Genomic DNA, 24,563 nt, shown 5'->3' on the forward strand with positions numbered 1-24,563 from the left:
ATCCTTCCACTTGTTTGCAGATGACATGATCTTGTATTTGCAAAAACCTAAAGACTCCACCAATAAACTATTTGAACTGATGAATAAATTCACGTAAGTTGTGGGATACAAAATCAACACACATAAATCAGTAGCATTTCTATATGCCAACAGTGAACACTCTGAAAAAGAAATCAAGAATGTAATTTCATTCACAAAAGCTACAAATAAAATAAAATACCTAAAGGATTTGCTATTTATTCCAGTCTCCTCTGTCTGGCTTGTTTGGATCTTTATGTTTGCTTAGAGATTCTGTGTAATTTACCTGTTGAACGTCTTATTTTTTTCTGCTAGGCCACTGCCTCCTTTACAGCATTAGATGGTGCCTTAAGCCCATTTGCTTTGTCTCAAGCAAATGAACAGAGTGCTGCCCATCCAGAATGGGGGAGGTCCCAAAGATGGTATCTTGGCAGTGTAGAAAAGCTGGCTAAGGGTCCGAGTCCAGGAGGCCTGTGGAACATACCACCTACAGTGTGGCACTGCTGAACAGCCACTCTGATTTGGCATCTCCTTTGGCTGAGTTACAGTGCAGTTTCCTAGGTTGAGGATGATAGTTCTGCCTCCCCGTTTTGTCTCTGGCTGTCCTCAGGGACATTTCTCCCCTCAGGCACTCACGATGCTTCCCGTGGGTTGAGTCAGGAACAGGTCTCCTGCCAGGGAACCCAAGATGGTGTGGAAGCTGACCGTTCACCTCAATATCACTTCTTCCAGTGTAGAAACCATGACTCAAGGGAAATTTTCCGCACACGTGGTGCCAAGCAGATTCAGGGGGAGGGTGTTGCAGATATGGAAATCCAATTCTCTTTTTGTTTGCTTGGAGTGTTTTCACTTCTCTGTGGCCCTGGGAACTGACTCATCCTCATAGTTGAGTTCAGGGATATTGCAGGTGATAATCTTGGCGTCGTATATTTGTTTTTGTTTTTCTGTGAGGTGGAGTGAAGCCAGCTTCCACCTATGCCACCATTGTGGAACCAGAAACCAAAACTTCTTTCATTGTGTTTTTTTTTTTTTTTTTTTTTTTTTTATTATACTTTAGGGTTTTAGGGTACATGTGCACAATGTGCAGGTTTGTTACATATGTATCCATGTGCCATGTTGATTTCCTGCACCATTAACTCGTCATTTAGCATTAGGTGTATCTCCTAATGCTGTCCCTCCCCCCTCCCCCACCCCACAACAGTCCCCGGAGTGTGATGTTCCCCTTCCTGTGTCCATGAGTTCTCATTGTTCAATTCCCACCTATGAGTGAGAACATGCGGTGTTTGGTTTTTTGTCCTTGCGATAGTTTACTGAGAATGATGTTTTCCAGTTTCATCCATGTCCCTACAAAGGACACGAACTCATCATTTTTTATGGCTGCATAGTATTCCATGGTGTATATGTGCCACATTTTCTTAATCCAGCCTATCGTTGTTGGACATTTGGGTTGGTTCCAACTCTTTGCTATTGTGAATAGTGCCGCAATAAACATACGTGTGCATGTGTCTTTATAGCAGCATGATTTATAGTCCTTTGGGTATATACCCAGTAATGGGATGGCTGGGTCAAATGGTATTTCTAGTTCGAGATCCCTGAGGAATCGCCACACTGACTTCCACAATGGTTGAACTAGTTTACAGTCCCACCAACAGTGTAAAAGTGTTCCTATTTCTCCACATCCTCTCCAGCACCTGTTGTTTCCTGATTTTTTAATGATGGCCATTCTAACTGGTGTGAGATGGTATCTCACTGTGGTTTTGATTTGCATTTCTCTGATGGCCAGTGATGATGAGCATTTCTTCACGTGTTTTCTGGCTGCATAAATGTCTTCTTTTGAGAAGTGTCTGTTCATGTCCTCTGCCCACTTTTTGATGGGGTTGTTTGTTTTTTTCTTGTAAATTTGTTTGAGTTCATTGTAGATTCTGGATATTAGCCCTTTGTCAGATGAGTAGGTTGCAAAAATTTTCTCCCATTCTGTAGGTTGCCTGTTCATTCTGATGATAGTTTCTTTTGCTGTGCAGAAGCTCTTTAGTTTAATGAGATCCCATTTGTCGATTTTGGCTTTTGTTGCCATTGCTTTTGGTGTTTTAGACATGAAGTCCTTGCCCACGCCTATGTCCTCAATGGTATTGCCTAGGTTTTCTTGTAGGATTTTAATGGTTTTAGGTCTAACATATAAGTCTTTAATCCATCTTGAATTAATTTTTGTATAAGGTGTAAGGAAGGGATCCAGTTGCAGCTTTCTACATATGGCTAGCCAGTTTTCCCAGCACCATTTATTAAATAGGGAATCCTTTCCCCATTTCTTGTTTTTGTCAGGTTTGTCAAAGATCAGATAGTTGTAGCTATGTGGCATCATTTCTGAGGGCTCTGTTCTGTTCCATTGATCTATGTCTCTGTTGTGGTACCAGTACCATGCTGTTTTGGTTACTGTAGCCTTGTAGTATAGTTTAAAGTCAGGTAGCGTGATGCCTCCAGCTTTGTTCTTTTGGCTTAGGATTGACTTGGCGATGCGGGCTCTTTTTTGGTTCCATATGAACTTTAAAGTAGTTTTTTCCAATTCTGTGAAGAAAGTCATTGGTAGCTTGATGGGGATGGCATTGAATCTATAAATTACCTTGGGCAGTATGGCCATTTTCACAATATTGATTCTTCCAACCCATGAGCATGGAATGTTCTTCCATTTGTTTGTATCCTCTTTTATTTCATTGAGCAGTGGTTTGTAGTTCTCCTTGAAGAGGTCCTTCACATCCCTTGTAAGTTGGATTCCTAGGTATTTTATTCTCTTTGAAGCAATTGTGAATGGGAGTTCACTCATGATTTGGCTCTCTGTTTGTCTGTGATTGGTGTACAAGAATGCTTGTGATTTTTGTACATTAATTTTGTATCCTGAGACTTTGCTGAAGTTGCTAATCAGCTTAAGGAGATTTTGGGCTGAGACAATGGGGTTTTCTAGATATACAATCATGTCATCTGCAAACAGGGACAATTTGACTTCCTCTTTTCCTAATTGAATACCTTTTATTTCCTTCTCCTGCCTGATTGCTCTGGCCAGAACTTCCAGCACTATGTTGAATAGGAGTGGTGAGAGAGGGCATCCCTGTCTTGTGCCAGTTTTCAGAGGGAATGCTTCCAGTTTTTGCCCATTCAGTATGATATTGGCTGTGGGTTTGTCGTAGATAGCTCTTATTATTTTGAGATACGTCCCATCAATACCTAATTTATTGAGAGTTTTTAGCATGAAGGGTTGTTGAATTTTGTCAAAGGCCTTTTCTGCATCTATTGAGATAATCATGTGGTTTTTGTCTTTTTATATGCTTTTTATGTTCTGTTTATATGCTGGATTACATTTATTGATTTGCGTATGTTGAACCAGCCTTGCATCCCAGGGATGAAGCCCACTTGATCATGGTGGATAAGCTTTTTGATGTGCTGCTGGATTTGGTTTGCCAGTATTTTATTGAGGATTTTTGCATCAATGTTCATCAAGGATATTGGTCTGAAATTCTCTTTTTTGGTTATGTCTCTGCCAGGTTTTGGTATCAGGACGATGCTGGCTTCATAAAATGTGTTAGGGAGGATTCCCTCTTTTTCTATCGATTGGAATAGTTTCAGAAGGAATGGTACCAGTTCCTCCTTGTACCTCTGGTAGAATTCAGCTGTGAATCCATCAGGTCCTGGACTCTTTTTGGTTGGTAAGCTATTGATTATTGCCACAATTTCAGAACCTGTTATTGGTCTATTCAGAGATTCAACTTCTTCCTGGTTTAGTCTTGGGAGGGTGTATTTGTCGAGGAATTTATCCATTTCTTCTAGATTTTCTAGTTTATTTGCATAGAGGTGTTTGTAGTATTCTCTGATGGTAGATTGTATTTCTGTGGGATCGGTGGTGATATCCCCTTTTTCGTTTTTTATTGCATCTATTTGATTCTTCTCTCTTTTCTTCTTTATTAGTCTTGCTAGCGGTCCATCAATTTTGTTGATCTTTTCAAAAAACCAGTTCCTGGATTCATTAATTTTTTGAAGGGTTTTTTGTGTCTCTATTTCCTTCAGTTCTGCTCTGATTTTAGTTATTTCTAGCCTTCTGCTAGCTTTTGAATGTGTTTGCTCTTGCTTTTCTAGTTCTTTTAATTGTGATGTTAGGGAGTCAATTTTGGATCTTTCCTGCTTTCTCTTGTGGGCATTTAGTGCTATAAATTTCCCTCTACACACTGCTTTGAATGTGTCCCAGAGATTCTGGTATGTTGTGTCTTTGTTCTCGTTGGTTTCAAAGAACATCTTTATTTCTGCCTTCATTTCATTATGTACCCAATAGTCATTCAGGAGCAGGTTGTTCAGTTTCCATGTAGTAGAGCGGTTTTGAGTGAGTTTCTTAATCCTGAGTTCTAGTTTGATTGCACTGTGGTCTGAGAGACAGTTTGTTATAATTTCTGTTCTTTTACATTTGCTGAGGAGAGCTTTACTTCCAACTATGTGGTCAATTTTGGAATAGGTGTGGTGTGGTGCTGAAAAAAATGTATATTCTGTTGACTTGGGGTGGAGAGTTCTGTAGATGTCTATTAGGTCCACTTTGTGCAGAGCTGAGTTCAATTCCTGGATATCCTTGTTAACTTTCTGTCTCGTTGATCTGTCTAATGCTGACAGTGGGGTGTTAAAATCTCCCATTATTATTGTGTGGGAGTTTAAGTCCCTTTGTAGGTCACTCAGGACTTGCTTTATGAATCTGGGTGCTCCTGTGTTGGGTGCATATATATTTAGGATAGTTAGCTCTTCTTGTTGAATTGATCCCTTTACCATTATGTAATGGCCTTCTTTGTCTCTTTTGATCTTTGTTGGTTTAAAGTCTATTTTATCAGAGACTAGGATTGCAACTCCTGCCTTTTTTTGTTTTCCATTTGCTTGATAGATCTTCCTCCATCCCTTTATTTTGAGTCTATGCGTGTCTCTGCACGTGAGATGGGTTTCCTGAATACAGCACACTGATGGGTCCTGACTCCTTATCCAGTTTGCCAGTCTGTGTCTTTTGATTGGAGCATTTAGCCCATTTACATTTAACGTTAATATTGTTATGTGTGAATCTGATCCTGTCATTATGATGTTAGTTGGTTATTTTGCTCGTTAGTTGCTATAGTTTCTTCCTAGTCTCGATGGTCTTTACAATTTGGCATGTTTTTGCAGTGGCTGGTACCGGTTGTTCCTTTCCATGTTTAGTGCTTCCTTCAGGAGCTCTTTTAGGGCAGGCCTGGTGGTGACAAAATCACTCAGCGTTTGCTTGTCTGTAAAGTGTTTTATTTCTCCTTCACTTATGAAGCTTAGTTTGGCGGGATAGGAAATTCTGGGTTGAAAATTCTTTTCTTTAAGAATGTTGAATATCGGCCCCCACTCTCTTCTGGCTTGTAGAGTTTCTGCTGAGAGATCAGCTGTTAGTCTGATGGGCTTCCCTTTGTGGGTAACCCGACCTTTCTCTCTGGCTGCCCTTAACATTTTTTCTTTCATTTCAACTTTGGTGAATCTGACAATAATGTGTCTTGGAGTTGCCCTTCTCGAGGAGTATCTTTGTGGCGTTCTCTGTATTTCCTGAATCTGAATGCTGGCCTGCCTTGCTAGATTGGGGAAGTTCTCCTGGATAATATCTTGCAGAGTGTTTTCCAACTTGGTTCCATTCTCCCCATCATTTTCAGGTACACCAATCAGACGTAGGTTTGGTCTTTTCACATAGTCCCAAATTTCTTGGAGGCTTTGTTCATTTCTTTTTATCCTTTTTTCTCTGAACTTCCCTTCTCTCTTCATTTCATTCATTTCATCTTCCATCAGCGATACCCTTTCTTCCAGTTGATCGCATCTGCTACTGAGGCTTCTGCAATCTTCGCGTAGTTCTCGAAACTTGGCTTTCAGCTCCATCAGCTCCTTGAAGCCCTTCTCTCCATTGGTTATTCTAGTTATCCATTCTTCTAATTTTTTTTCAAAGTTTTTAACTTCTTTGCTGTTGTTTTGAATTTCCTCTCGTAGCTCAGAGTAGTTTGATCGTCTGAAGCCTTCTTCTCTCAACTCATCAAAGTCATCCTCCATCCAGCTTTGTTCCGTTGCTGGTGAGGAACTGCGTTCCTTTGGAGGAGGAGAGGTGCTCTGTTTTTTAGAGTTTCCAGTTTTTTTGGTCTGTTTTTTCCCCATCTTTGTGGTTTTATCTACTTTTTGTCTTTGATGATGGTGATGTACAGATGGGTTTTTGGTGTGGATGTCCTTTCTGTTTGTTAGTTTTCCTTCTACCAGACAGGACCCTCAGCTGCAGGTCTGTTGGAGTTTGCTAGCGGTGCACTCCAGACCCTGTCTGGCTGGGTGTCAGCAGCGGTGGCTGCAGAACAGCGGATTTTCATGAGACCACAAATTCAGCTGTCTGATAGTTCCTCTGAAAGTTTTGTCTCAGAGAAGTACCGGGTTGAATGAGGTGTCAGTCTGTCCCTACTGGGGGGGTGCCTCCCAGTTAGGCTGCTCAGGGGTGAGGGACCCACTTTAGGAGGCAGTCTGACCGTTCTCAGATCTCCAGCTGCGTGCTGGGAGAACCACTACTCTCTTCAAAGCTGTCAGTCAGACAGGGACATTTAAGTCTGTGGAAGTTCTTGCAGAGTTTTTGTTTGTCTGTGCCCTGCCCCCAGAGGTGGAGCCTACAGAGGCAGGCAGGCCTCCTTGAGCTGTGGTGGGCTCCACCCAGTTCAAGCTTCCTGGCTGCCTTGTTTACCTAAGCAAGCCTGGGCAATGGCGGGCGCCCCTCCCCCAGCCTCGCTGCCGCCTCGCAGCTTGATCTCAGACTGCTGTGCTAGCAATTAGCGAGACTCCATGGGCATAGGACCCTCCGAGCCAGGTGCGGGACACAATCTCCTAGTGTGCCGTTTTCCAGGCCCGTTGGAAAAGCGCAGTATTAGGATGGGACTGACCCGATATTCCAGGTGCCGTCTGCTTCCCCTTTCTTTGACTAGGAAAGGGAACTCCCTGACCCCTTGCGCTTCCCGAGTGAGGCAATGCCTCGCCCTGCTTTGGCTCGCACACAGTGCGCTTCACCGACTGTCCTGCACCCACTGTTAGGCACTCCCTAGTGAGAGGAAACCGGTACCTCAAGCAGAAATGCAGAAATCACCCGTCTTCTGTGTCGCTGGGGCTGGGAGCTGTAGACCGGAGCTGTTCCTATTCGGCCATCTTGGCTCCACCTCTCAACATTCTTAAAGAAAAGAATTTTCAACCCAGAATTTCATATCCAGCCAAACTAAGCTTCATGAGTGAAGGATAAATAAAATCCTTTACAGACAAACAAATGCTGAGAGATTTTGTCACCACCAGGCCTGCCTTACAAGAGCTCCTGAAGGAATCACTAAATATGGAAGGGAAAAACTGGTACCAGCCACTGCAAAAACATGCCAAATTGTAAAGACCATTGACACTATGAAGAAACTGCATCAACTAACGGGCTAAATAACCAGCTAGCATCATAATGACAGGATCAAATTCACACATAACAATATTAACCTTAAATGTAAATGGACTAAATGCCCTAATTAAAGACACAGATTGGCAAATTGGATAAAGAGTCAAGACCTGTTGGTGTGCTGTATTCAGGAGACCCATCTCACATGCAAAGACACACATAGGCTCAAAATAAAGGGATGGAGGAGTATTTACCAAGCAAATGGAAAGAAAAAAACAAAAAAGTAGGGGTTGCAATCCTAGTCTCTGACAAAAAAGACTTTAAACCAACAGAGATAAAAAAAGACAAAGAAGGGCATTACATAATTGTTAAGGGATCAATTCAACAAGAAGAGCTAACTATCCTAAATATATATGCACCCAATACAGGAGCACCCAGATTCATAAAGCAAGTCCTTAGAGACCTACAAAGAGACTTAGACTCCCACACAATAACAGTGGGAGACTTCAACACCCCACTGTCAATATTAGGCAGATCAACGAGACAGAAAATTAAGAAGGATATTCAGGACTTGAACTCAGCTCTGCACCAAGTGGACCTGATAGACATTGACAGAACTCTCCACCCCAAATCAACAGAATATACATTCTTCTCAGGACCACATCACATTTATTCTAAAATTGACCACATAGTTGGAAGTAAAACACTGCTGAGCAAATGCAAAAGAACAGAAATCGTAACAGTCTCTCAGACCACAGTGCAATCACATTAGAATTCAAGATAAAGAAACTCAAAACTGCACAACTACATGGAAACTAAACAACCTGCTCCTGAATGACTACTGGGTACATAACGAAATGACGGCAGAAATAAGTAAGTTATTTGAAACCAATGAGAACAAAGACACAAGGTACCAGAATCTTTGGAACACAGTTAAAGCAGTGTTTACAGTGAAATTTATGGCACTAAATGCCCACAGGAGAAAGTGGGAAAGATCTAAAATCAACACCCTAACATCACAATTAAAAGAACTAGAGAAGCAAAAGCAAACAAATTAAAAAGCTAGCAGAAGACAAGAAATAACTAAGATCAGAGCAGAACTGAAGGAGATAAAGACACAAAAAAACCTCCAAAAAAATCAATGAATCCAGGAGCTGGTTTTTTGAAAAGATCAACAAAATAGACCATTAGCAAGACTAAGAAAGAAGAAAAGAGAGAAGAATCAAATAGATACAATAAAAAATGATAAAGGGGATATCACCACTGATCCCACAGAAATACAAACTACCATCAGAGAAGACTATAAACACCTCTACGCAAATAAACTAGAAAATCTAGAAGAAATAGGCAAATTCCTGGACACATACACCCTCCCAAGACTAAACCAAGAAGAAGTCAAATCCCTAAATGAACCAATAACAAGTTCTGAAAATGAGGCAGTAATTAATAGCCTACCAACCAACAAAAGCCCAGGACCAGATGGATTCACAGCCGAATTCTACCAGAGGTACAAAGAGGAGCTGGTACCATTCCTTCTGAAACTATTCCAAACAATAGAAAAAGAGGGAATCCTCCTTAACTCATTTTATGAGGCCAGCATCATCCTGATACCAAAATCTGGCAGAGACACAACAAAAAAAGAAAACTTCAGGCCAATATCCCTGATGAACATTGATGTGAAAATCTTCAGTAAAATACTGGCAAACCAAATTCAGCAGCACATCGAAAAGCTTATCCACCATGATCAAGTTGGCTTCATCCCTGGTATGCAAGGATGGTTCAACACACACAAATCATGCCTAGCTAACTTTTTGTACTTTTAGTAGAGACGGGATTTCGCCGTGCTAGCCAGGATGGTCTCATCTCCTGACCTTGTGATCCACCCACCTCGGCCTCCCAAAGTGCTGGGATTACAGGTGTGAGCCACTGTGCTGGGCCCATAAATTTAAAAATTTATTGGCAATAGATCTAGGGTCTATTTCTGGAATCTCTATACATCCCCCTGACTTATATCTACCGCATTGCCAACAACACACTTGTCTTAATTAGTGTAGTATTCTGGTGAGTCTTAAAAGTGGGTTTTGGCATGGACACAAGGAGGGGAACATCACACACCAGGGCCTGTCAGGGGCTGGGAGGCTGGGGGAGGGACAGCATTAGGAGAAATACTTAATGTAAATGACGAGTTGATGAGTGCAGCAAACTAACACGGCACATGTATACCTATGTAACAAACCTGGACGTTGTGCCTAGGTACCCCATAACTTAAAGTATAATAATAATAATAATAATAAAGTGGGTTTTGGGAGGCCAAACCAGGAGGACCACTTGAGCTCAGGAATTGAAGACCAGCCTGTGCAACATAGTGAGACCTGTGAAATGTAATGAGATCTCATCTCTACAAGCAAATAAAAAACTTAGGTGTCATGCTGCACACCTTTAGTCCTAGCTACTCAGGAGGCTGAGGCAGGAAGATCACTTAAGCCCAGTAGTTAAAGGCTGCAGTGAGCCAAGATTTTGTCACCGCACTCCAGCCTGGGCAACAGAATGAGACTCTGTCTTAAAAAACAAAAAAAGAAGAAAGAAAGAAAAGAAAAGAAAAAAAGTAGGTAAAGTGATTCCTCCAACTTTATTCTTTTTTCTATTATACTTTAAGTTTTAGGGTACATGTGCACAATGTGCAGGTTAGTTACATATGTATACATGTGCCATGTTGGTGTGCTGCACCCAGTAACTTCTCATTTAACATTAGGTATATCTCCAAATGCGATCCCTCCCCCCTCCACCCACCCCACAACAGGCCCCAGTGTGTGATGTTCCCCTTCCTGTGTCCATGTGTTCTCATTGTTCAATTCCCACCTATGAGTGAGAACATGCACTGTTTGGTTTTTTGTACATGCAATAGTTTGCTGAGAATGATGGTTTCCAGCTTCATCCATGTCCCGACAAAGGACATGAAGTCATCCTTTTTTATGGCTGCATAGTATTCCATGGTGTATATGTGCCACATTTTCTTAAGCCAGTCTATCATTGTTGGACATTTGGGTTGGTTGCAAGTCTTTGCTATTGTGAATAGTGCCGCAATAAACATACGTGTGCATGTGTCTTTATAGCAGCATGATTTATAGTCCTTTGGGTATATACCCAGTAATGGGATGGCTGGGTCAAATGGTATTTCTAGTTCGAGATCCCTGAGGAATCACCACACTGTCTTCCACAATGGTTGAACTAGTTTACAGTCCCACCAACAGTGTAAAAGTGTTCCTATTTCACCATAACCTCTCCAGCACCTGTTGTTTCCTGACTTTTTAATGATCCCCATTCTGACTGGTGTGAGATGGTATCTCATTGTGGTTTTGATTTGCATTTCTCTGATGGCCAGTGATGATGAGCATTTTTTCATGTGTCTTTTGGCTGCATAAATGTCTTCTTTTGAGAAGTGTCTTTTCACATCCTTTGCCCACTTGTTGATGGGGTTGTTTGTTTTTTTCTTGTAAATTTGTTTGTGTTCATTGTAGATTCTGGACATTAGCCCTTTGTCAGATAAGTAGATTGCAAAAATTTTCTCCCATTCTGTAGTTTGCCTGTTCACTCTGATGGTAGTTTCTTTTGCTGTGCAGAAGCTCTTTAGTTTAATTAGGTCCCATTTGTCAATTTTGGCTTTTGTTGCCATTGCTTTTGGTGTTTTAGACATGAAGTCCTTGCCCATGCCTATGTCCTGAATGGTATTGCCTATGTTTTCTTCTAGAGTTTTTATGGTTTTAGGTCTAACATTTAAGTCTTTAATCCGTCTTGAATTAATTTTTGTATAATGTGTAAGGAAGGGATCCAGTTTCAGCTTTCTCCATATGGCTAACCAGTTTTCCCAGCACCATTTATTAAATTGGGAATCCTTTCCCAATTTCTTGTTTTTGTCAGATTTGTCACAGATCAGATGGTTGTAGATGTGTGATATTATTTCTGAGGGCTCTGTTCTGTTCCATTGGTCTATATCTCTGTTTTGGTACCAGTACCATGCTGTTTTGGTTACTGTAGCCTTGTAGTATTGTTTGAAGTCAGGTAGTGTGATGCCTCCAGCTTTGTTCTTTTGGCTTAGGATTGACTTGGCATTGTGGGCTCTTTTTTGGTTCCATATGAACTTTAAAGTAGTTTTTTCCAATTCTGTGAAGCAAATCATTGGTAGCTTGATGGGGATGGCATTGAATCTATAAATTACCTTGGGCAGTATGGCCATTTTCACGATATTGATTCTTGCTACCCATGAGCATGGAATGTTCTTCCATTTGTTTGTATCCTCTTTTATTTCATTGAGCAGTGGTTTGTAGTTCTCCTTGAAGACGTCCTTCACGTCCCTTGTAAGTTGGATTCCTAGGTATTTTATTCTCTTTGAAGCAATTGTGAATGGGAGTTCACTCATGATTTGGCTCTCTGTTTGTCTGTGATTGGTGTATAAGAATGCTTGTGATTTTTGCACATTGATTTTGTATCCTGAGACTTTGCTGAAGTTGCCTATCAACTTAAGGAGATTTTGGGCTGAGACGATGGAGTTTTCTAGATATACAATCATATCGTCTGCAAACAGGGACAATTTGACTTCCTCTTTTCCTAATTGAATACCCTTTATTTCCTTCTCCTGCCTGATTGCCTTTGCCAGAACTTCCAACACTATGTTGAATAGGAGTGGTGAGAGAGGGCATCCCTGTCTTGTGCCAGTTTTCAAAGAGAATGCTTCCAGTTTTTGCCCATTCAGTATGATATTGGCTGTGGGTTTGTCATAGATAACTCTTATTATTTTGAGATACGTCCCATCAATATCTAATTTATTGAGAGTTTTTAGCATGAAGCATTGTTGAATTTTGTCAAAGGTGTTTTCTGCATCTATTGCGATAATCATGTGTTTATTGTCACTGGTTCTGTTTATATGCTGGATTACATTTATTGATTCGCGTATGTTGAATCAGCCTTGCATCCCAGGGATGAAGCCCACTTGATCATGGTGGATAAGCTTTTTGATGTGCTGCTGGATTCAGTTTGCCAGTATTTTATTGAGGATTTTTGCATTGATGTTCATCAGCGATATTGGTCTAAAATTCTCTTTTTTGGTTGTGTCTCTGCCAGGCTTTGGTATCAGGATGATGCTGGCCTCATACAATGAGTTAGGGAGGATTCCCTCTTTTTCTATTGATTGGAATAGTTTCAGAAGGAATGGTACCAGCTCCTCCTTGTACCTCTGGTAGAATTCGGCTGGGAATCCATCTGGTCCTGGACTTTTTTTGGTTGGTAAGCTATTAATTATTGCCTCAACTTCAGAGCCTGTTATTGGTCTATTCAGAGATTCAACTTCTTCCTGGTTTAGTCTTGGGAGGGTGTATGTGTCAAGGAATTTATCCATTTCTTCTAGATTTTCTAGTTTATTTGCATAGAGGTGTTTATAGTATTCTCTGATGGTAGTTTGTATTTCTGTGGGATCGGTGGTGATATCCCCTTTATCATTTTTTATTGCATCCATTTGATTCTTCTCTCTTTTCTTCTTTATTAGTCTTGCTAGTGGTCTATCAATTTTGTTGATCTTTTCAAAAAACCAGCTCCTGGATTCATTGATTTTTTAAAGGGTTTTTTGTGTCTCTATTTCCTTCAGTTCTGCTCTGATCTTAGTTATTTTTTGCCTTCTGCTAGCTTTTGCATGTGTTTGCTCTTGCTTCTCTAGTTCTTTTAATTGTGATGTTAGGGTGTCAGTTTTAGATCTTTCCTGCTTTCTCTTGTGGGCATTTAGTGCTATAAATTTCCCTCTACACACTGCCTTGAATGTGTCCCAGAGATTCTGGTATGTTGTGTCTTTGTTCTCATTGGTTTCAAAGAACATCTTTATTTCTGCCTTCATTTTGTTATGTACCCAGTAGTCATTCAGGAGCAGGTTGTTCAGTTTCCATGTAGTTGAGCGGTTTTGAGTGAGGTTCTTAATCCTGAGTTCTAGTTTGATTGCACTGTGGTCTGAGAGACAGTTTGTTATAATTTCTGTTCTTTTACATTTGCTGAGGAGTGCTTTACTTCCAACTATGTGGTCAATTTTGGAATAAGTGTGGTGTGGTGCTAAGAAGAATGTATATTCTGTTGATTTGGGGTGGAGAGTTCTGTAGATGCCTGGTGCAGAGCTGAGTTCAATTCTTGGATATCCTTGTTAACTTTCTGTCTCGTTGACCTGTCTAATGTTGAAAGTGGGGTGTTAACGTCTCCCATTATTATTGTGTGGGAGTCTAAGTCTCTTTGTAGGTCTCTAAGGACTTGCTTTATGAATCTAGGTGCTCCTGTATTGGGTGCATATATATTTAAGATAGTTAGCTCTTCTTGTTGAATTGATCATTTTACCATTATGTAATGGCCTTCTTTATCTCTTTTGATCTTTGTTGGTTTAAAGTCTGTTTTATCAGAGACTAGAATTGCAACCCCTGCCTTTTTTTGTTTTCCATTTGCTGGGTAGATCTTCCTCCATCCCTTAATTTTGAGCCTATGTGTGTCTCTGCACATGAGATGGGTTTCCTGAATACAGCACACTGATGGATCTTGACTCTTTATCAAATTTGCCAGTCTGTGTCTTTTAATTGGAGTATTTAGCCCATTTACATTTAAGGTTAATATTGTTATGTGTGAATTTGATCCCGTCATTATGATGTTAGCTGGTTATTTTGCTCGTTAGTTGATGCAGTTTCTTCCTAGCCTCAATGGTCTTTACAATTTGTCATGATTTTGCAGTGGCTGGTACTGGTTGTTCCTTTCCATGTTTAGAGCTTCCTTCAGGAGCTCTTTTAGGGCAGGCCTGGTGGTGACAAGATCTCTCAGCATTTGCTTGTCTGTAAAGTATTTTATTTCTCCTTCGCTTATGAAGCTTAGTTTGGCTAGATATGAAATTCTGGGTTGAAAATTCTTTTCTTTAAGAATGTTGAATATTGGTCCCCACTCTCTTCTGACTTGTAGAGTTTCTGCCGAGAGATCAGCTGTTAGTCTGATGGGCTTCCCTTTGTGGGTAACCCGACCTTTCTCTCTGTCTTCCCTTAACATTTTTTCCTTCATTTCAACTTTGGTGAATCTGACAATTATGTGTCTTAGAGTTGCTCTTCTCGAGGATTATCTTTGTGACATTCTCTATATTTCCTGGATTTGAATGTTGGCCTGCCTTGCTAGATTGGGGAAGTTCTCCTGTATAATATCCTGCAGAGTGTTTTCCAACTTGGTTCCATTCTCCCCATCACTTTCAGGTACATCAATCAGACGTAGATTTGGTCTTTTCACATATTCCCATATTTCTTAGAGGCTTTGTTCATTTCTTTTTATTCTTTTTTTCTCTAAACTTCCCTTCTCTCTTCATTTCATTCATTTGATCTTCCATTGCTGATACCCTTTCTTCCAGTTGATCGAATTGGCTACTGAGGCTTGTGCATTTGTCACGTAGTTCTCATGCCTTGGTTTTCAGCTCCATCAGGTCCTTTAAGGACTTCTCTGCATTGGTTATTCTAGTTAGCCATTCATCTAATTTTTTTTTTTCAAGGTTTTTAACTTCTTTGTCATGGGTTTGAACTTCTTTCTTTAGCTCAGAGTAGTTTGATCATCTGAAGCCTTCTTCTCTCAACTCATCAAAGTCATTCTCCCTCCAGCTTTGTTCCATTGCTGGTGAGGAACTGCATTCCTTTGGAGGAGGGGAGGCACTCTGATTTTTAGAGTTTCCAGTTTTTCTGCTCTGTTTTTTCCCCATCTTTGTGGTTTTATCTACCTTTGGTCTTTGATGATGGTGACCTACAGATGGGGTTTTTGTGTGGAGGTCCTTTCTGTCTGTTAGTTTTCCTTCTAACAGTCAGGACCCTCAGCTGCAGTCTGTTGGAGTTTGCTGGAGGTCCACTCCAGACCCTATTTGCCTGGGTATCAGCAGCAGAGGCTGCAGAACAGCGGATATTGGTGAACAGCAAAGGTTGCTGCCTGATCATTCCTCTGGAAGTTTTGTCTCAGAGGAGTACTTGGTCATGTGAGGTGTCAGTGTGTCCCTACTGTGGGGTGCCTCCCAGTTAGGCTACTCGGGGATCAGGGACCCACTTGAGGAGGCAGTCTGTCTGTTCTCAGATCTCAAACTCCGTGCTTGGAGAACCACTACTCTCTTCAAAGCTGTCAGACAGGGACATTTAAGTCTGCATAGGATTCTCCTGCCTTTTGTTTGGCTATGCCCTGCCCCCAGAGGTAGGCAGACCTCCTTCAGCTGTGGTGGGCTCCACCTAGTTTGAGCTTCCCAGCCACTTTGTTTACCTACTCAAGCCTCGGCAATGGCGGGCACCCCTCCCCCAGCCTCGCTGCCACCTTGCAGTTTGATCTCAGACTGCTGTGCTAGCAATGAGCGAGGCTCCGTGGGCGTAGGACCCTCCGAGCCAGGCACAGGATATAATCTCCTGGCGTGCTGTTTGCTAAGACCATTGGAAAAGTGCAGTATTAGGGTGGAAGTGCCCCGATTTTCCAGGTGCCGTCTCTCACCCCTTTCTTTGACTAGGAAAGGGAATTCCCTGACCCCTTGTGCTTCCCGGGTGAGGCAATGCCTCGCCCTGCTTCAGCTCATGCTCAGGTGCACTGTACCCACTGTCCTGCACCCACTTTCTGACACTCCCCAGTGAGATGAACCTGGTACCTCAGTTGGAAATGCAGAAATCACCCGTCTTCTGCATCACTCATGCTGGGAGCTATAGACTGGAGCTGTTGCTATTTAGCCATCTTGGCTCCCATCAGTCTATTCTTCTTAAAATTGTTTTAATCATTGTAGTTATTTTGATTTTCAGTATAAATTACAGAATCATGTTGTGTATGTCTACAAAAAATAGTACTATCAGTTTAATTGTATTGCGTTATATCTATAGATGAATGCAAGGAGAACTCATATATTTATTGTGTGTTCCCATTCATAAGCAAAGTATACTCATGTTTATTCCATTCATTTAGGCCTTCCTGGGTTTATTTTATTAGCATTGTGTAGTTTTCAGGACTTTGAATTTCTCTGATTCATACCTAGGTTTTTCATTTTTGGAGCTATTGTAAATGACACTGGTTTTTAAATGTTTTGTTTCCATTTATGCACTTATTGTATATATAAATACAATTGATTTTTGCATATTGACCATATATGCTTTACCTTTCATAAAGTCACTTATTATTTCTAGGAATTTTTTTGTAGATTCCATGGGATTCTCTGCATAGATAATAATGTCATCTGTGAATACCAGGCAGTTTTATTTCTTCTTTTCCTTTATGAATGTCTTTTGTTTCTATTTCCTGAATTATTACAATAGGAAGGACTCTAAGTGTGATGTTGAACAGAAGTGGCAAGAGTACACAACCTTGTGTTGTTCATGAACATAGGAGAAAAACATTCAGTTGTTTACTCTTAACTATGATATTAGCTGTGGGTTTTCTTGTAGATTCCCTTTATCAAGTTGAGAAAGTTTTCTATTCTTAGTTTAGTGGGAGTTTATATCTTGAATAGATGTTGAATTTTGCCAAAGGCTTTTTATACATCAATTAATATCACCATGTCTTTCTTTCTTTTATTGACCATTAATATAATGGAATCAACTGATTTTTTTAACACTGGATAAACCCTGCATTCCTGAAATAAGCCTCACATGGTTGAGCGATATTTTTCTTTTTAGACATTGCTAGATTCAATTTGCTAATATTTTGTGATGATTTTTGCATTTATGTTCATGAGAGTTGGTGGTCTGTCATTTCTTGCTTGCTTGCTTCTTTTATACTGTCTTTGGCTGGTTTTGGTATCAGGGTAATCCTGGCCTCATAAAATGTGTTGACAAGTAGTCCTTCCTGTTTTATTTTTGGGAAGAGATATCGTAGAGTGGGTATTAATTCTTCTTTGAATGTTTGGTGAAATTTGCCAGTGAAGCCATCTGGGCTGGGAATATCTTTTTTGGAAGGTATTTAACTATGAATTCCATTTCTTTTTATATATAAATTTTTTGTAGAGCTAGGGTCTCACTTTGTTGCCCAGGCTGGTCTCGGTCTTCTGGTCTCAGGTGATCCTCCCACCTCAGCCTCCCAAATTTCAATGTCTTTATAGGACTATTCAAGTTATTTTATATTGGGTGAGTTTTGATAATTTGTGTCTTTAAAAGAATTAGTGCATTTCATGTAAGTTGTTGAATTACATGCATCAAGTTGTTTGTAGTATTGGGTTGGTGTAGAAGTTTTTGCTATTAAAAGTAATGATGGGCCAGGAGCAGTAGCTCGTGCTTGTAATCCCAGCACTTTGGGAGGCCGATGTGGGCGGATTACCTGACGTCAGGAGTTCAAGACTAGCCTGGCCAACATGGTGAAACCCCGTCTCTACTAAAAATACAAAAAATAAAAAAAAACCCTGGCGTGGTTGGTGGCACCTGTAATCCCAGCTACTCGGGAGGCTGAGGCAGGAGAATCGCTTGAACCTGGGAGGCGGGGGTTGCAGTGAGCCGAGATCAAGCCACTGCCCTCCAGCCTAGGCAACAAGAAAGAAACTCCGACAAAAAAGAAAAAAAAAAAGTAAAGGCAAAATCTGCAATTACTTTTGCACCAACTTAATGCCATTTTTCCCTCTGCTGGGACATTGCTAGTATATGTCTTAGTCTGTTTTGTGTTTCTGTAACAGAATACCTGAGACTGGGTAATTTAAAAATAAAAGAGGTTTACTTAGCTCATGATTCAGCAAGCTGGGAAGTAGAGGAAGCATGGCAAAAGTAACTGCTCAGCTTCTGGTGACAGCCACCTTCTAGGCCAAAACAGTGGAAAAGGCCAAAGGAGAAGCAGACACGTGCAAAGAGGGAAAACATGAGGGGCATGCTGGCTTTATAACAAACCTACCGTTAATGGGCACTAATCCAGTCTCACCAGAGCCAGTACTCTCTCACTACCTCGAGAATGGCAGCAAGCTGTTCATGAGGGATCTGTCTCCATGACCCAAACACCTCCCACAAGGCCTCACCTCCCAACACCACCACATTGGGGATCCAATTTCCACATGAGTTTTGGTGGGGACAGATGAATCATATCTAAACCATAGCAGTATATTTCTATCCCAATAAGATGAATTTTTTATAATGTGCATTTTTCTGTGCACTTAATGTAAAATAAAGAATTTGTCTGGACTTTGTCCCTGAGTCCTGGGTGATAACCTCTAATCTCTTGCAATTTCCTAAGAGATAGGTGTGTCTTTGTCATTCCTGGTGGGCCCCATGGACCACGCTTCATGGTTTATGCTAATGAGGTGAATCATGGTAGGCCCCTAGATAGTTTATGTAATGAGATGACTCAGAATGGAGGCTGGCCATACTAGAAAGACCAACCATATGACTAGAGGGTTGGGTCATTGAACTATGTGATATCAGCCTAATCATCACAGAGAGAGAGAGCAAGATTGTAGACTGAGTTCAACCAGATGGCCAACTAAGTGATGGCCAACACAGAGGGTTTATCTGAGTTATCTAGTCTGTCATTACCAGAAGAAGAAGACATTGGGTTTATTCCAATCTCAGTGATCACTCCTCAATCTTCCTTGCTGGTTCCTCATCTTCTCTCAAAATTCTCTTTTTAGGGATGGGGGCTGTTGAAAATGTTCTCTATTTTGATCTGCATGGTGGTTACTGGGTGTAGAACTGTGTTAAAATTGTACACTTAGGTTTCTGTGATTTGCCATATGTATGTTATACCTCATTTTTTTATTTTTCATTTTTTAATTTTTTTTGAGACAGAGTTTTGCTTCTGTTACCCAGGCTGGAGTGCAATGGCATGATCTCAGCTCAATGCGACCTCTGCCTCCTGAGTTGAAGCTATTCTCCTGCCTCAGCCTCCTGAGTAACTGAGATTGCAAGCACCCACCACCACGACTGGCTAATTTTTGTATTTTAGTAAAGACAGGATTTAACCGTGTTGGCCAGGCTGGTCTCTAACTCCTGACTTCAGGTGATCCACCCACCTCGGCCACCCATAGTGCCAGGATTACAGATGTGAGCCCCCTCTCCTGGCCTGTCCTACCTCAATTTTAAAAGATATCATACAGAAGTGGAAATACATGGTACAAGCTGGAAGAAGATATTTATCTTATATGCAATTGACAAAAGGCTGGTATCAAGAATATATTTTGACAACTCCTAGAAATCAATAAGGAAAGACAAACAACCCAGTAAGAAAATAGGCAAAAATCATGAACAGGAATTCCATAGAAGAAGGAACCTATGTGGCCAATAAACACATGAAGATATGCTCAGCTCATCGGTAGTCAGGGAAATGCTAAACATGACTACAAGATAAATCTTATACCCATTTGATTGGCAAAGATTTAGAAACCTAGCAACATCAAAGGTTAGAGAGGATGCAGAGCAGTGGGATCTCATACAGCTTGCAACATGTTGGGAATATAAATGAACACAACCAGTTTGGACAACAATGTGGCATCAATATATAAGGCTGAACATTCACAACTCAGCGATTCCTGTCAATGTCCACTGGACAAGAATTTCACAGCAGCTCTGGCCACAGTAGCAAAAACCTGGTAACAATGCAAATGCTCACGAACAAGAGAATGCGTAGAACTGTGGCAAATCCACACCATGATATACTATGTAGCAAGGCCAATGGGTGAACTGCAGTTTTATGCTCAACAATGGATAAATGTTAGTTTGAGGAAAACAATTCCCACAGGACTACATGCAGTGTGACACCCTTTTTATAAAATTCAAAATCAAGCAAAACTGAAGAGGATAATGGTCAGGCACAGTGGCTCACGCCTGTAATCCCAGCACTTTGGGAGGCAGATGCAGATGGAGTGCTTGAGTCTAGGAGTTTGAGATCAGCCTGGGCAACATGGCTAAACCCTGTCTCTACAAAAAATTGGCCAGGTGTCATGGCACGCTCTTGTAGTCCCAGCTACTCAGGAGGCTGAGGTGGGAGCATCACCTGAGTTGGGGAGGTCAAGGCTGCAGTGAGCCAAAATCATGCCACTGCACTCCATACTGAACAATCAGAGTGAGACCCTGCCTCAAAAAGGAAAAAAGAGTATATTGTTTTATATATATACTTATTTGCAACAAAAATCAAAGGAATGCCAAGTACACAATTCAGGTTAGGGTTGCTTCTGGTGGGAGTGAAGGGAGTCAAGAGGATGCAGTGAGGGGGAGCTTAGAGGTGGACGTAAGTAAGTTACTAGTAATAGTCTAGCTCTTGGATTGGGTAATAGGCAAATGGGGGCACCTAGCATTGTAAAATAAATAAACAAATAGGGCCTCACATCAATCACAAGTAGCACGTTATGAAACAAGAAGTATTATTAACTCAATTCTGTATTACCTAAGTCTCCAAAAATCAAATGCTGCATTAGACTACTTAGACCTGGGCCTGAAATATTTGCTCTTCTCTCCTTCCAGGCTACACACAAGCTCCACATTTGGTCAGGCCAGAAAGCATTCGAGTTTGACATCCCTCTCTTTGTATATATTTGAGCAGGAGGCACTAGAGCAGGTCTGCATGTCTTGCATCTGACACTGTTTAACCTAGATGCTAGTTGGGACAGAAAGAATCCCCCAGAACCTTGGAATAAACTGGGACCCAATGATCAATACGAGTTCTACTCAGTGAATGTAGATTACAGCAAACTGAAGAAAAAATGTCCAGACTTCTAAATGAAATGTTTCCCTACAAAACAGCTTAGAGTGAATGTCTTCCAGAGGCCCTTTGCACAATTTTCCCCTTAACTAGGAAATATTTCTCCTCTAAGTGCACAAAATCATGTTACTGTATCGTGTCGGGTTTTAACACTGATGAGTAAATATGTTTACCCATTTATTATGAAGAACATGACAAAGGATACAGACGAACAGCCAGAGGAAAGAGGTGCATAGGTCACAGTATGTGGGAAGGGGCATGGAGCTTCCATGCCCTCTCTAGGTGCAGTATCCTCCAGGAACTTCCATGTGTTCAGCTATGCAGAAGTTCTCTTCTCCCCAAATTCTTACAAATAGAGAGTCCCAGGGCTCAATCCTTGGTCTGATTCTTTCCTTTAACTACACTCTTGCCATAGCTGATGGAAGACCCTGGTTTTAATATTATCTGTATGAAGAACAAGACAAAGATGCCCCCTTTCACCACTTCCATGCCACATAATACTGAAAATTTTAGCCAAAAAACTTAGGCAAGAGAAAAAATATGAAAATCACACAAATCAAAAAATAACAAGTTTACTGGGCGCGGTGGCTCATGCCTGTAATCCTAAGACTTTGGGAGTCTGAGGCAGGTGGATCACATGAGGCCAAGAGTTCGAGACCAGCCTGGGAAACATGGCGAAACCCTGTCTCTACCAAAAATACAAAAGTTAGTCGGGCGTGCTGGCATGCGCCTGTAGTCCCAGCGACTTGGGGGGCTGGAGCATGAGAATCACTTGAATCCAGGAAATTGAGGCTGCAGTGAGTCGAGATCACACCACTGCACTCCAGCCTGGGTGAGAAAGTGAGACCCTATCTCAAAAAAGAAAAGAAAAAAATAAGAAATTAAATTACCTCTGTCTGCAGATGACATGATTTTGTATACATAAAATCTTAAAATATTTTACAAAAAAAATTAAAATTCAAATGAATTTTAAGGAAAGTTGCAAAACATAAAATTAACATACACAAATAGGTAGCTATCTGTAAAAGAAATCAAGAAAACAATCCCACTTACAGTAGCTCTCAAAAATAACATAAACTGCTTAGGAATAAATTCAACCAAGGAGGTGAAAGATCTATACACTGAAAACTGTAAAACACTGATGAAAGAAATCAAGGAAGCCATAAATAAATGGAAAGCTATCCCATGATCATGGATTGGAAGAATCAATATTGTTTAAATGTCCATACTACTCAAAGCAATCAACAGACTCAATGCAATCCCTATCAAAATTCCAATGCTAGTTTTACACGCATAGAGAAAGCAATCCTAAAATTCGCAGAGAACCACAAAAGACTCCAGTTACCCAACGCAATCTTGAGCAAAAAGAGCAAAGCTGGAGGAATCACAACCGGATCTCAAAATATAATAAAAGCTAGAGTAATCAAAACGGCATGGTACCAGCATAAAAACAGACACATAGACCAATATAATAGATTAGAAAAAAATTCATGCATTTATTGTCACATGATTTTCTTTTTTTAAAGTTTATCATACATATTTACTTAATCTATACAGAATCAAGTGGATAAAACCAGATTCACATTAGTGAAAAATCTCTACAAAATGTCTTTGAAAAGCAAAACAAGACTGCCTCTTAACATTTGTATCCTCATGAAAGACATGGGCAGTAAATATAAAGCAGTGTGTTTAGCACAAACTAGAAGATATCTGCATCATTTTTTTCACAGTTATTTCCATCTACAGTCTGAAAGACGTAGATTTTTCTGCAACACCTGAGAATTGAATTGTGATAACCAGGTTTAATAAAGGTAGTTGCATACATAACTGAAAAATACTGGTCTCAAGGACAAGAAATGTACTTCTAACAAGTCTGAGGATTAAAAGGTCGATATTACCCAAGACCCAAGTTTTCTCTACACCTTGGAGTCTACTGCCTCTATAAGTAATACACATCAAGATTCCATGATGGTGCAACAAATGCAATTTAAGTGAATTCAACATTTAAACCTTTTCTGGGCCAGCCTAGTAGCATTACAGTGTTCTAGCATGTGGTAGATATGGGGTGTGCTACAAAGCCACAACACTGGGCTGGTGAGGTATTGTCACGTGATTTTCAACAAAGATGCCAAGAACATATGTGGTGAAAGGACTGTATCTTCAATAAATGGTGTTGGGAAAATGGAATATCCACATGCAGAATAATGAAATGGGACCCTTGTCTCATATCATATACAAAAATCAAGGCAAATTGGACTCCGAATTTAAACGTTAGACCTGAAACTGTAAAACTACCAGAAGAAAACATAGGGAGAAACATCTATGGCATTGATCTGGGCAATAATTTTTCCGCTGTGACCCCAAAAGCATGAGCAACAAAAGAAAGAATAGAGAAATGGGATTACGTCAAACTGAAAGGCTTCTGCACAACAAAGGAAACAATCAACAGAGTGAAGAGGCAACCTACAGAATAGGAGAAAATATTCACAAACTATACATCTCAGAAGGAGTTAATATCCAAAATATATAAAGAACTCAACTCAATATGAAGAAAACAAATCACCTGATTTTAAAATGTGCAAAGGATCTGAATAGACATTTCTTCAAAGAAGACATACAAATGGCCAACAGTTCTATGAAAAGGCTCAACATCACTTATCATCAGGGAAATATCACAATGAGCTATCAGTTCACACCTGTTAAAATGGCTATTATCAGAAAGATAAAAGAGAACAAGTGTTGGTGAGGATGTGAAGAAAAGAGAACCCTTATACACTGTTGGCGGGAATGTAAATTAGTACAGCCACTGTGGAAAACAATATGGAGACTTTTCAAAACACTACAGATAGAACTATCCAGCAATCCCACTACCGGGTATTTATCCAAAAGAAAGGAAATTGGCATATCAAAGGGATACCTACACCCCCATGTTTATTGCAGCACTCATCACAATAGCCAAGTCATGGAATCAACCTAAGTGTCCATCAGTAGATGAATGGATAAAGAAAATGTGGCATATGTGCACAGGAAATACGATTCAGCCACAAAAAGAATGAAATCTTTTGATTCGCAGCAACATGGATGGAACCAGTGGTCATTAAGTTAGGTGAAATAAGCCGGGCACAGAAAGACAAATACCGTACGTTCTCACTCATATGTGGGAGCTAAAATAGCTGATCTCATAGAGGTAGAGAATAGAGTGATAGATATGAGAGGCTGGGAAGGATGTGTGGAATGGGGTCGGGGGATTGGAAAGAAGAGCAGTTGGTTAGTAGGTACAAACATACTGTTGAAAAGAAGGAACAACTTCTAGGCTGGGCATGGTGGCTGACGCCTGTAATCCCAGCACTTTGGGAGGCTGAGGCGGGCAGATGGCTTGAGCTCAAGAGTTCCAGACCAGCCTGGACAGTATAGCGAAACCCTGCCTATAAAAATAACAAATAAAAAAAATTAGCCC

At 40.7% G+C, this 24,563-nt stretch overlaps 1 pseudogene; it reads left to right on the forward strand.

Moving 5' to 3' along the window:
- The window catches only part of LOC115833215, a 39,803-nt pseudogene extending 18,680 nt beyond the window's left edge, over positions 1-21,123 (forward strand).
- The last annotated feature ends 3,440 nt before the right edge of the window (positions 21,124-24,563 follow it).

This window comes from Nomascus leucogenys, chromosome X (assembly GCF_006542625.1).
Source record: "Nomascus leucogenys isolate Asia chromosome X, Asia_NLE_v1, whole genome shotgun sequence".
Lineage (NCBI taxonomy): Eukaryota > Metazoa > Chordata > Mammalia > Primates > Hylobatidae > Nomascus > Nomascus leucogenys.